General features: G+C 34.6%; 1 pseudogene; it reads right to left on the bottom strand.

Annotated features, from left to right (window-relative positions):
* Positions 1–12,011: 12,011 nt before the first annotated feature.
* On the bottom strand, positions 12,012–12,079 carry LOC112134475 (U7 small nuclear RNA; annotated as a pseudogene).
* Positions 12,080–14,819: the final 2,740 nt, after the last annotated feature.

The raw sequence follows: 14,819 nt of genomic DNA, 5'->3' as shown, positions 1-14,819 counted from the left end.
TCACAAATGATTGTAATTGTTGGCCAAGCATGGTGGCTCAGGCCTGTAATCCTAGCACTCTGGAGGACTAGGTGGGAGGATCTCTTGTGTCTGGGAAGTCAAGGCTGCAATGAGTTATGTTTGTGTCGCCGCACTCTAGCCTGGATGACCAGAGTGAAACCATGTCTCAAAATAAAATAAGATAAAATAAATTGTAATTGTCTTGACTTGTCTGGTAGCTTCCTGGAAAACTAGCACAAAAGGCTCAACTTTATCTTGCCTAACTCAGAGCTCACCCAGTGCTATAACTGTTACTTAAGGAATATTTTTTCAAAATTTTACCAAAAAAAAAAAAACTTATGTTTTGGTTGTTTTTCCTAAGGCAATGGATAAAAATTGAGGAAAAAAAACAATATTTTAAAAATTTGGAAGTAAGAGTTGGGGAATAAAATGGTTTGAAAAATAAGGGCTTTGAAAAGCTCTATATATTTTATATACATATATATAAATCTAGAAGGCCACGTACATGCCTAGAGCTGTGCCCTTGCCCAGGAGAGACCTGAGAAGACTCTAATCTCTCATCTCTGCTGACCTTTGGGCTGTAAAAGCAGGAAGTTAAGCCTAAAGCATGGTTGTAGTCTTCTTGAGTACGGGCTGAGGGCATGCCCACTGTACACATAAAGCCCCTCTGCAAAGAATATGTTTTTGGTTTTGTTTTCGTTTTGGCATTAAGATAACTTTTGCTCAATAATTAGTTGACCACTAAGCTACTGTAACAGAGACTTTAGTGGTCACACATAACAAAGAATACAATCTATACAAAATTACTTCAGAGAAGTCATGAAACAAACAAGCAGAAAAATAATAATTACAATAAACAGCAACAACAAAGTCTTGGGGAAAAAAACAAGGAAACTGATTGTCAGAGTTTCCTCCTTATATTATACAAAATGTGCTGGTTTTTAACAAAATATCACAAGACATGCAAGGAAATAAGAAACATAAACAGAAAAACATCTATTAATATACATTGCCCCTCAAAGGACATGAATAACCACTTTACAAAAAAAGATATACAAGCAGCCAACAAGTATGAAAACATGCTCAACATTACCAATCATAAGAGAGATGAAAATAAAAACCACAATGAAATACCATCTGACACCAATCAGAATGGCTATTATTAAAAAGTCAAAAAATGGCTAGGCATGGTGGCTCACGCCTGTAATCCCAGCACTTTGGGAGGCCGAGGTGGGCAGATCACGAGGTCAGGGGATCGAGACCATCCTGGCTAACACAGTGAAACCCCGTCTCTACTAAAAATACAAAAAAATTAGCTGGGCATGGTGGCGGGCACCTGTAGTCCCAGCTACTCATGAGGCTGAGGCAGGAGAACGGCATGAACCCGGGAGGCGGAGCTTGCAGTGAGCCGAGATTGCGCCACTGCACTCCAGCCTGGGTGACAGAGTGAGACTCTATCAAAAAAAAAAAAAAAAAAAAGTCAAAAAATAACAGATATTGACAAGGTTTGGGAAAAAAGAGAGTGCTTATTAGTTGAAAAGACAATGCTACACTGCTGGTAGAAATGCAAATTAGTTCAGCCCCTGTACAGCTGTCAAAAATCTCTGAGGAGATTTCTCAAAGAACTAAAAATGAATTACCATTCACTATCAATTTCATTACTGGGTATATATCTGAAGGAAAATAAATTGTTCTACCAAAAAGACACCTGCACTTGTATGTTCATCACAGCACTGTTCACAATGGCAAAAACACGGAATCAACCCAGGTGCCCATCAATGGTGGACTGGATAAAGAAAGTGTACATATATATCATGGAATACTAGGCAGACATAAAAATAATGAAATCATGTCCTTTGTAGCAAGGTGGATGCAGCTGGAAGCCATTATCCTAAGCAAATTAACACAGAAACAGAAAACCAAATAATACATGTTCTCACTTATAAATGGGAACTAAACCTTGAGTACACAAGGACACAATGATGAGAACAAAAAACACTTGGGATTCCAAAAGTAGGGAGGGAAGGGGGAAGGTGACAAGGATTGAAAAATTACCTATCAGGTACTATGTTCACTACTTGGGTGATAGGATCACTAAAAGCCCAAGCATCAGTGTCATGCAATTTACCCATCACAAACCTGCACATGTACCTCCTCAGTCTAGAAAAAAATTAATAGAAATTGTCTCTGAGGAAGACCAGAGAGTGAATTTACTACACAAAGACTTAAAGTCAGCTAATTTAAGTATGTTCAATGTACTAAAAAGAAAACATGTCTAAAAACCTACACTATAAAATCCTTTCTCACCAAAAAGGAATTATATCAATAAGGAGATATAAATATTACAAACACTTCTGTATTTTACAAATAGAAAGAGGTAGCAATTATAAAAAGGACCAGACTACAAATCTTAAGAATAACTGAAATGGAAAATTCACTAGAGGGGTTCAATAGCAGATAAGAGAAGACAAAAAGAACCAGTAAATTTGGAGATAGGGCAAAGAAAATTTTCTAGTCCGGAGAACAGAAAAAAAAATTGAACAGAGCCTAAAGGACTTGTAGAAAACCACTAAGCATACCAACATATGCGTAACGGAAGTTCTGGAATCAGAGAAGAGAATAAAAGGTGCAACAAGAATACTTAAAAAAAATTGGCAAGAAAAATTCCTAAATTTGATGAAATGCACTAATCTACACATCCAAGGAGCTTAAAAACTATAGGTAGGATCAAATGAAGAAGATCCACACATCATAAACTGACAAAAACCAAAGACAGAAATGACACAGCATATACAAGGGATCCTCCAAAAAATTAACAGCTGATTTCTCATTTGAAAACTATGAAAACCAGAAGATAATAGGATGACATATTCAAAGTGCTGTGGGAAAAAAAAAAACTGTCAAGTAAGCTTGTTATATTCAGAAAATAAAACTATCCTTCAAAAATTAAGGAGAAATAAAGACATTTCCAGAATAATAAAATATGATAAAATTCATTGCTAGCAGAACTGCATGACAAGAAACACTAATGGCAGAGAGAAAGAAATGGCACACAGTGGGAGGCATGAGTCTGTGGACATTTTTGGAACGTTTTGGTTCTGTTTTGTTTTAAAACTGGGCAATACTGTGTTCAGTTCAAGCAGAGAAGAAAAATATATATCAATGCTTTTCAATAAAATACAATAACTACCTGTAAAAAAAAAAAAAGGAAAAAGAAACATTAAAGGACATTCTTTAGGATGAAATGAAAGGATACCAGACATTAACTTAAAGTCATACAAAGAAGTTATAAACATTGGCAAAGATCACTATGAAAAATCAAACTATGTCCTATTTAAAACAAACTCATTTTAGACACAATAGGTTAAAAGTACAATGATAGAAAAAGATATTTCATACAATTACCAAAAGAGGTAAAATGGACATTAGACATAATTTTCCAGAGTGACAAAGAAAAATATTTTATAATGGAAAAAACTGATTTATCAAGAAGATATAATGATTATAAACATATATAAACCAAATAGCAATACCCTACTGTGCATGAACCAAAACTAATAGAATTGAAGGGAGAAATAGTCATATAGGAATAGTTGGAGACTTCAATACACAACTCTCAATAATAGATAAAACAACCAGACAGAAGATCAATAAGAAGATAGAGCATTTAACAACACTATAAATCAACTAAACCTAACAGACATCTATGGAACACTCCACCAAGCAAAATCACGTATGCATGCACATGGAATATTCTCTGGGATAGACTATATGTTACACCACAACACAAGTCTCACTAAATTTTAAAAGATTGAAATCACACAAAGTATCTTTTCTGACCAGTATAAAATGAAATTGGAAATCAATAACAGAAGGCAATATGGGATATTTTAAAATATTTGAAAATAAGATAATCCACCCCTAAACAATTGATAAACCAAAGAAGAAATCACAAGAAACTCATGGGATACAGTGAAGGCAGTACACAAAGGAAAATTTACATCTGTAAATGCCTACGTTAAAAAAGTAAGATTTCAAATCACTAACCTAACCATTCACCTTAAAAAAGTAGAAAAAGAGCAGTAAACTAAGCCCAAAGGGAAAAAGATCAATCAAATAATAAAGATGAGAGCAGAAATAAGCAAACTAAGTTGTTTGAAATCAATAAAGAAAATCAGTAAAAACAAAAGCTAGTTATCTGAAAAAATCTACAAAATTGACAAAGCTTTAACTACACTGATGAAAAAAGAGAGACAGAAGAATCAAATTACTAAACCAGAAATGGAAATGGAGATTTTATTATAGACCTTATAAAAATAAAAGAGATTATAGGAGAATTCCATGAACAACTGAATGCCAAAAAATTCAATAACTTACATGAAATAAACAAATTTTTTAAACGATGCAAGTTACCAAAACAGACTGAAGAAGAAACAGAAAACCTGTTATTACAGCAGTTTGTTCAATTAGCAATAAAAAGAAAAGAAACGAAGAAAAAGAAAACAATCCAACAAAATAACAAAATAAATCTTAGGACCAGGTGGCTTCACTAGTGAATTCTATCAAATGTGTCAAAGACAAAATTAGCATCAGTCCTTATTAAACAATTCTATAAAATAAAAAAGGACGGACGATTTTTAGCTCACTTTATAAGGGTTTTATTACCCTGACACCAAAGTCAGACAAAGATATTATAAGAAAATCACAGAACAATATTTCCTATGAATATGATGCCTAAATCCTCAACAAAATACCAGCCAATTGAATCCAGCAGCTTATTAAAAAGACTATAGACTATGAAATGTATTATTCAGGGTCTTTTAGAGGACTAGAATCAATGGGATGTGGGTATATGTAGAAACAAATATTTATTTTTAAGGAATTTACTCACATAATTGTGAATCTAGCAGGTTCAAAATCTGCCCAATAGGCCCACCAGCTGGAGACTGGAGGTTAATATGACTTTGCAGCTCCAGTCCAAAGACATTCTGGAAGAAAAATTTCTTCTTCCTCATAAAATCTCAGCCTGTTTTCTCTTATGGCCTTTACTTTATTAGGTGAGGCCCACACCATTATGGAAGGTAATCTTTACTCAAGTTTCTGATTTAAATATTATCTCAAGTAAAAAATACCTTCACATTAGCATCTATAGCAGTGTTTGATCAAACATCTGGATACCACGCCCTAGCCAAATTGACACCAAAAATTATTCACCATGATGACTAAGTGGGATTCAGCCTAGGAATGCAAGGATAGTTCATTACACAAAATAATCAGTCATTATAATATGCAATATTAATAGAATGAAGAAAAAGCATACCATCATCTCAACTGATGCAAAAGTCATTTGACAAAATCTCACACCCCTACATGATAAAAAATACTTTAAAAATAAGAATAGAAAGAATCTTTCTCAACCTAATGAAGGGCATCTACTCAAAAATGTACAGCTAACATTATAATTAAGGGTGAAAGACCAAAAGCTTTCCCTCTTAATATCTGCAACTAGAGAATTTCTCCTCTTGCTCTTTCTATTGAACAATGCATGGAAATAATTCTAACTGGGCAAGAAAAAGAAATAGAAGACATCCAAATTAGAAAGAAAGAAGTAAAACTATCTCATTTTACAGATGATGAATTATATATAAGAACAACAAATTTATACACAATAAAAAACTATTAGAGGAAAGAAATGACTTCAGCATACTTAAGAGAAACAGGGGTGACATGCAAAAGTTGTATTTCTAATCACTAGCAATGAACACTTTAAAAATAAAATTATAAGAACAACTCCATTTAAAATAGCATCAAAATTAAAAAATACTTAAAAATGAATTTTTGAGCAGCTAAAATACTATTACACCTAAGACTATGAAAAACTGATGAAAGAAAAAATAAGTAAAACCTAAGTAAATGGAAAATTATCCATGTTCATAGGTTGAAAGATGGCAATATTCCCCACATTTATCTACTATCAAAATTCCAACAATTTGTTGATGAAGAAATTGACTAACTGTTCCTAAAATTCACATGGAATTTCAAGGGACCCGAAATAACCAAATGATCTAGAAAAAACAATTTGGAGGACTCAAACCCATAGGTATACATCTTTGCGACCTTGGGTTAGGCAATGGTTTCTTAAATAAGACAGCAAACATGCAAGCAAGTAAAGAAAAAAAAAGATAAATTGAACTTCACCAAAACTAAAAATTTATACATCAAAAGACACAATTAGGCAAGTGAAAAGGCAACTCACAGAATGGAAAAAAATGTTGGCAAATAATGTATCTTATAAGAGTCTAGTATCCAGAATATAAAAAAAACTGTTACAACTTAACAACAAAAAGAAAAACACCTCAATTTTAAAGTGGCAAAGGACTTGAATATAAATGTTTCCAAAGAAGGTGTACAAATGGCTGATTAAACTCCTGAAAGGATGCTAATCATCACTAGCCATTAGTAAGATTCAAATTAAAATCATGAGATATTGCCTAACAGTCACAAGAGTGGCTGCAAAAAAATATAAAATAATAAATGTTGGCAAGAATATAATGAAATTGGAACATTCATATGTTTCTGGTGGGAAAGTAAAATGGTACAGCTTCTGTGGACAACAGTTTGGTAGTTCCTCAAAAAGTTAAATACAGAATTATCATGACACAGCAGATTCACTTCTAAGAGAATTGAAAACAAATGTTGAAACAAAAACCTGTACATGAACATTTATAGCAGCATTATTCCTAGTAGGCAAAAAGTAGAAGGAATCTCAATGTCTGTTAACTGATGAAAGAATAAATAAGATGTAGTGTAGCCATACAATGGCTACATCATAAATGAGTGAAGTACTGACACATGCTAAATGAACCATGAAAATGTTTTGCTAAGTAAAAGAACCCAGACACAAAATGGCACATATTATATGATTTCATTTATACGAGACGTTCAGAATAGACAAATCCATAAAAATAGAAAACATATTGGTGGTTTCCATGTACCAGGAGAGAGGGAAATAGGGAGGAATTGCTCAATGGGTATAGGGTTTCTTTTTGGGGTGATGAAAATATTCTAAAATTAGGTAATGGTGGTGATTATACAACATTGTGCATGTGCCAAAAGCACTAAACTGTACATTTCAAAATGGTTAGAATGGGGAAATTTTGTGAATTTTACCTGAATTTAAAAATTAATACACTGGTTGAAATGCATTGACTGGAAGAGCCAATTAACATATAGAGAAGATTTGCAAATAAGATGCCTTGACTTAGTGAATATGAAAGTTTATTTATATGCTATATTAAATTTGTTAATTATATAAATGCTATTAATTAGACAATATGAAGATGGTATAGAAATAGACAAATGTATCAATAAAACACAAATAGACCCATGAAATAATGGGTTCTTGGTGCCCAACAACAAAGACATTACAAATCACACAAAGAGGAATTCCTTTATTAAACCGTGCTTGGGACAATTGGCTTTCCATAATGGAAACAATAAATTTGCTGCAATAACACCATACCTCAAAATTAGTTCCAGGTGTGTTACAGAAGACTAAATATCAAGAGAAAACTCTTTTAAAGTCTTTGAAGAATATCTTCATAAAGTAAGAGTGAGAATTCTTAAATGAGACCCTAGAAGCAATAATAAGGGAAAAAGTCTCATTAAAAGAGCACAACAAATTGTACCATAAATAGTTTAAAACTGAGCTTCAGACTTGCGGACTGATGCTTAAGCTCTTAAGGGTTTAAAGCTCTTTTTTAAAAGAGCTTTAAATCTCATGTAACAGAAAAGTGTTGCAGTTGTCCGTCAGTATAATTGAGAGATTGGTTTCAGGACCCCGAGTAAACCAAAATCTGTGCATACTCAAGTCCCACATTTGGCCCTGTAACACCTGTGGATACGAAAAGACAGCCATGAGTATATGAGGGTTTCACATTCCGTGAATACAACATTTTCAATCCAAGTTCGATTGAAAAATTCCATGTATAAGTGGACCCTCATAGTTCAAACCCTTGTTGTTCAAGGATCTTCTGTAGAGGCCAGAATACGTACATATACATGTACACACACATCCATAAGAATCCATAAAATAGACACAGTCTCAAATAGGAACATTGTCAGCATAAAACAGCAACAACAAAAATTTTACCAAAGACAGAGCAAAAATGAGCAACGTGGAGATTCCAGTCTCACTAATTTAGCAGAGAAATGCTAATTAAATTATAGGAACTTTAATTTCTTAACTGTGAGACTGAAAATATTAACAAGTGTGACTATTAAGTCAGAATTCTTTCAACTTAATAGAAAATTAAAAGAAAATCGACTTAACAGCTGGAAAGGAAATGTCTTATAGAATTGGAAGTTTCAAGATAGTCCAAGCTTCAACTTCTTGATCTATTGGTTGTGGCTCCATTTTTCTCTGGTTTCCTCATTTGTATGTTGCTTTCATCTTAAGGCTGTCTCTCATTCATTAGCTTGAACTACACACTGTGTCTTCTTTAAATCATTCTTCCTACTAACTTATTCATCTCACAACATCACAAGATCGTTTCTATTACTGTACTTATTTCACAGATGAGGGGCCTGATGCACCAAGAGGTTAACCATGCCTAAGGCTACTCAGCAGGCAAGAGGCAGTTAGTTGTATTGCAGAACTCACACCCTTAAAAGCCTTGGTGCATTGCATTTATAATTGATTAAAACTTAATAGAGCATTTTCACATGACAAACACTGCCAGGAATCTGGGAGTCAATGCTTACCTAACCACAAGCCCCGCCCTTGTGGAACTTAACAAAATGGGGAGGAGGCCAAAAAGTGAAATTGTAATTAAAATACACTGTGATATGTACTAAAGTCATAGAACAACAGAAAATATAACAGCTTCCTGGTAGAGAAACTAACTCACTCCTAGGTGACTGGCAATGCTTCCTGAATGAAAGAAACATCTACTTGACCTCCTCACAGTCCCCCTTTCTATAGTGCAAGCTCGACTAGACAATTTTGACAATAGTGATATTAAGGCTCTGGTTGGTGCCATGCAATCTGCATTTGGGGTGCCAGCTAGCCACAGGACTCATCTGGAAAAAAACAACCGCCCAACCCTGAGAACTTTGGGATTCATGGGAAATTACAGTTCCCCTGATGATGCAGGACCGGTAAGGCCCCAAAGTTCTTGACTTCGCCCAGGAAACAATTCAAGGGCTAGTGAGTGGTGTTAAACAGAAACTTTTATTGAAGCGGCAGTGTACAGTAGCAGCAGCGGTACTGCTCTTTACAAATCAGGGCTATCCGCTAGGCAGGGTGCCCAGAATAGCAGCTCACAGACAGTACAGCAGTCATATTTATACCCACTTTTAATTACATGCAAATTAAGGGATGGTTTATGTAGAAATTTCTAGGGAAAGGGTGGTAACTTCTGGGTGTTGCTGTGGTAATGGTAAAGTGACGTGACACACTCGTGCGCATGTCTTATGGAAAGGTGCTTCTGCCCCAGCCTTGTTTTATCTAGTCCTCAATTTGGTCTTGTGTCCAGGGCCCATCTGGAGTTGACTCCCACGCCCTACCTCGCTATCACAAGAAGGAAAAAAGCTTAGTTCCAGGGAAGCTGAGCTTTATTGCAGCCCTCCAAGTAAGACATCCAATCCTGCTCAAACAGCTCCTCCTTCCAGCTGTCTAATTATCGAATCAACTAAATTTAGTCTAATTGAACACTTCTAGGCAATTCTGCTTAATGTATCACAGTGAATGGTATTTTGTGAGGTTTCACTTCAAACTTTACTTATTCTTGTGTCAAATTTTAATCTACAAAATTAGGAATATAGATTTTAATATGGTAACTCTACTACATCTCTCCAATAGCACTCACAAGAAGTTGCTCTTCTGAATAATTCAAGAGGCTCTACTCCGGGGAATGCCCCATGCACCGCCCACTTTGTGGTTTTCCTGCTGTATATTATTTGCTCAGTGTTTTCCAGGGTCTACTGAAGGAATTTAGTGGCCGTAAATATTCAGACAAGCAATACATATTTATCAGCAAACTAAGAAATAAAAATTCTCAGCAAGAGGAAAAGAGGAAATATTAATAATAACTTCCAGAAAAATATCAGAAACCATCAACCAGAAACAGTGCAATTGTTATATGGATGGAATATAAAATTCCTCAAGGGAAGGGATGGGTGTTATTCATCTTTGGGATGTCAGAAGTTGACCAGGTGCCTGCAGTAAAATAGATTTCTAATAAATTTTGGAGGCATAAATTAAATTAATTGGATAATTTTTTATTTATGCTATGAATTCAGAATTGGAAACATTTGCATAATATTTTAGATAGCATGTCCTAGGAATCACTGTCTACAGTAATCCTGTAAACAAATAGCCTGAACAAGATTGCTGAAATATTACACTGGGGCAAGAGAAGGATGTAGTAAAGAGGACACAGATTTAAAACTGGGTAACTGTGTGATATCCTGGGTCCACTCCTTGCTATGTTCAAACCCAAGAGAGGCACGATTGGCAGAGCCATCCAAACCAGGTTCTCCATGTGGACAGCCTAAGTATGGTTATACCTTGTGACCCAAGGCCAAAACCAATGCTTAGCCAAAAAAGTGGAGCCAGGGAAATTCTAGGTAAGTTTGAAGTAAAGAAAAAATATTTTGGAGGAACTGTCCAATGATGGGAGCAAATGAACATCATTTTAGTATTAAGTTGAACTGAAAAAGACTACAGCCTTTTTATCATATCATGCTGTATCTATTTTGGAATCACAGACAGATGTTTGAAGACACTTGACTTCAGGCAAGTTGTCCCATTTCCTCAGTTTCTACCATGTGCAAAATGGGCTGATTACAGCCATTCTTCTGTAGGTGGTTGGGAAGATTAAATGCACAGAGATGCATGACATATGTAAAAAATGCTTGGCTGACCATAAATTATCGTAAAATATAACTCATTAGTTAAGGCCTGTAGCATTTCAGACCACTTTCTGCTACTATCAGTGGATATGACTTACTCCTTTGTTAGAGAGATTTTGAGTGTGAATTTTCTTTCATTCCCAAATCCCATTTTCTGTAACTATGAGATATTTTTGTTTTTACCACTGTTTTCAATTATAATGTGGATACCTATAGTCATCTTTTTATAATGAAATTTTACTGGTCTACTTATGCAATAGTCTATTTGATATTTTCCATTCACAGATCTTGTTCTAAGTTTGGGACGTTTTTACACACTGAGGTTTACACTATGCTTTCATAGGATGTTTGAAGTCATATTAATATTACCTGCAGTCATTTATGGTTTTTTTAAAAAAGGAAGGCAATTTGGCAGTTAACAAGGGACATCGGTGAAGAAAACTTTCCACACTGCTCAAAGAGGCTGAGTCAGTATCTGTGGCCCTTTTTCACCATAGATGTTTCTGTTTGTTTGAAAAAGTAGTTTGTATTAGCACAGTCCTCAGAAAAAAACTACAGTTTGTGGCAGACACTGCTATTGACTACAATGCTCCCTTCTTTACCAATAGGACCAGGATTTCACTCATCAACTGGCCTAGATTAAGGAGAAAGAAATCTACATTTCTGAACCTGGTAATGTCTGAGCATAGTCATGGAAGAAAGAGCTGGCCTATGAGCGTGAGTCATTCAACAAATATTTCTGAGTTCTTACAATGTGCTAGATATTCTTTACATGCTGAATGAGATAGCAAAACTAAGTCTGCTCGGAATAATTGAGAAATTATCGCTTTCTTTCTGTAGGCACCCCCTGCTTTTCACTAACACTTTTTTCTTCTTGTTGGAAGGGTGGATATTATGGCTGGAGCTGCAGCAGCCATCATGCCAACATGAGGGAAAAGCTAATGGAATTGCAGAGACTTTGGCCTTGTGATTCAGCCCTGGATGAGTTGTCTCCACATTGCTTATCATACAAGAGAAAAACCAATCTATATCTTTTGTTGAAAGCCATGATTATGTAGGTTTTATATATATATATATATATATAATTTTTTATTTTTAGGGGCTTTCCACCAAAAAAAAAAAACAGAAAGACCACTAAGCAAATTCTAAAAGAGCTGTAACACTAATGTAGGTATTATTTTTAATAAGCAGAATGAAAAATTCTGAAACTGATTTCTGTTTCTTTCACATACTTTTAGGAGCCTTTTATTTACATCAAATAAACATTGTGCCCTCCCTGCCTTATGATAATAACTGAGATGCAGGAAATTTGAAAAAGCCCATGTCTTTGAAAAGCAGGATAAAATATACATTATGGAATAACAAAACAGAGATTTAGAAAAGAATTCCAGAGTATTTTATAATATACTTGTTGTATCAATATATTGATACATTGAGACCCATAGGGATTGGATAACTTAAAATCAAACTGCCTCTTAGCAGCAGAACATAATGTAATTCAGTTTTGGTGACACCTACTTCAGTGCTATTTTCAAAAATCCACACGAACAACCTGAATTACAAAGAAAACAGCAAAAAGGAATTAAACTTATAAGTCTATGCCCTTTAGAATAAGTTTTGAGGATGCTATTTCTGCAGTTATTATGCTATTATTGTGTGTTTCATTGTCCAAACAATTTGGAAAACACTGTAATAGATTTAATAGGTTTGCTTCCTTAAGACTCTTCAGAGCCCCCAATTTATGAAAGTGCACAATAAATCTTGAAAAGAGAAATAGTGTACAGAATTTCTCAACTTATTTAGATTGTGGAACCTGTTTTATTTGCAGCATTTTAAGGAACTGGTGTTCTGAAGAATACACTCTAAAAAACATAAAAAGTTATTAATTAACTCAAACTGTGAAATAATTTAATATTTATATATGACAAATAATACTAGAAGGTATCATTCCATTCCATGAATACTCTTTATAGAGTTAAAGAACTCTGACAAAGTTCTTTATGATATTCAAGAAAACTTAAGTGCTAAAAAAATTTTTTTAATCTAAATATTCTGGCCTAATGCAATAGCTCGCGCCTGTAATCCCAGCAATTGGGGAGGCTGAGGTGGGTGGATCACTTGAGGCCAGAAGTTCTAGACCAGCCTGGCTAACATGGTGAAATCCTGACTTTACCAAAAACATTTATTTGTACTTAAATATATATATATATATTTGCACTTAAATATATATTTTTTTTTAAGTACAAAACCTACTTCAACAAAAAGGTTATGATAATTTGAAATTTTCAAAAGAGAAAATGTGACTATTTCATTTTATACATGCTATATTACTATTTACTATTACATAGCATGGCCAAATACTTAAAAATGTTTAACCCACAATGTAATATAAAATACATCAATTTATATTACATTATATTAATGTTAAAATTTGAAAAGCCAGATAGATTTAAAAAACTCAAATTTTTACCAATTAATAATTTGGTTTCAGGACAAGGCAAAATATTCACAGAAGCATATTTTAACTGTGATGATTTTTATTTAACGCTCTACAATATTTTGTTATTTACTATGCAGTAGCCAACATATGATGATGTTAGTTCTCTATTTCTCAATGTGACATTAGAAGAATGTGTCTTATTTTGAGAATACTTAGCATGGTGGCAAAGTATTTTATGACTTCGCCACCATCATGTGGAATTTAGGTTTATTAAATGTCAGAAAATCACAAGCCTTTTTTTTTTTAAAAAAAAAAAAAAAGTGTGTTGACTGTTTAGGTTTAAGGACTTCTTGTCCTGGGGCCCATAAACTCCCTAACATGTCTCCATAAGATTCAAGAGTCTCCTGAAAGTGTATTTAAGGTTTCCTGGGGTATGACATGGTTCTGGGAAGCTTCCATCATTGCCTAAAAAGGTAGAGACCAAGCAAGGGTTAGAAACCATTTACATGATTTACACAACCAAAAATGTAAATTCTGGCCAGGCACGCTGGCTCATGCCTGTAATTCTCGCACTTGGGAGGCCGAGATGGGTGGATCACTTGAGGCCAGGAGTTCAAAACCAGCCTGGGCAACACGGTGCAACCCCATCTCTACTAAAAATACAAAACTTACGCAGGCTTGGTGGTGTGCACCTGTAGTCCCAGCTACTCGGGAGGCTGAGGCACAAGAATCACTGGAACCCAGGAGGGAGATGTTGCAGTGAGCCGAGATTGCACCGCTGTACTCCAGCCTGGGCAACAGAGCAAGATTCTGTCTAAAAACAAAAAAAGTAAATTCTAAATACATAAATGAACTTTCCTTTTGGTAGAAATGCCCTGCTCCCAAGAGAACATACCACACAACAATAAGAAAAAATAGATATGTATATGTGTAGATATGTATACAAACACAAGTTTCATAACAGAAATAACTTCCTTGATATGGCCTAGCACTGATATTGAGGCCAACACACTAATACACTAATATATATTTTTGTTTCTGCAATCTTCACCAAAACGTTTTCTTTTAGACATTGGTGTCTAACATCTTTTAGATGTAAGGTTTTCCCAAGATTTTGTACAAAAGAAAGAGACATTTAAATGTTAATTTGCAAAGTGAATGCTCAGCTGGCAGTAAGACTTGGTCTTCAAAATAGTGACCTCTTGCGCATTAAAGAAAGAGTTCTATCATGTCTAATATTCGTTAAAATCAAAAGTAATATTTTTTCAGTGTTCTGCAACAACCAAATTCATCAGGGTGTCTTCCACTTACTACTGAAACTAAAAATTCAAATAACTAATGAACTACTTTCTTTCAATAAAATTCTAATTCTTTATAGTAGAGATTCTAATGCCAAATAGTAAAGATTGTCTACAAACGCATAGGAAGTTTTTTAATTGGAGCTTGCTCAACAGCTGGCAGGGTT

Source organism: Pongo abelii, chromosome 6 (assembly GCF_028885655.2).
Source record: "Pongo abelii isolate AG06213 chromosome 6, NHGRI_mPonAbe1-v2.0_pri, whole genome shotgun sequence".
In the NCBI taxonomy this organism is placed as follows: domain Eukaryota; kingdom Metazoa; phylum Chordata; class Mammalia; order Primates; family Hominidae; genus Pongo; species Pongo abelii.
The sequence above is the reverse complement of the archived record's forward strand: the minus strand, read 5'-3'. Positions and strand labels throughout refer to the sequence as shown.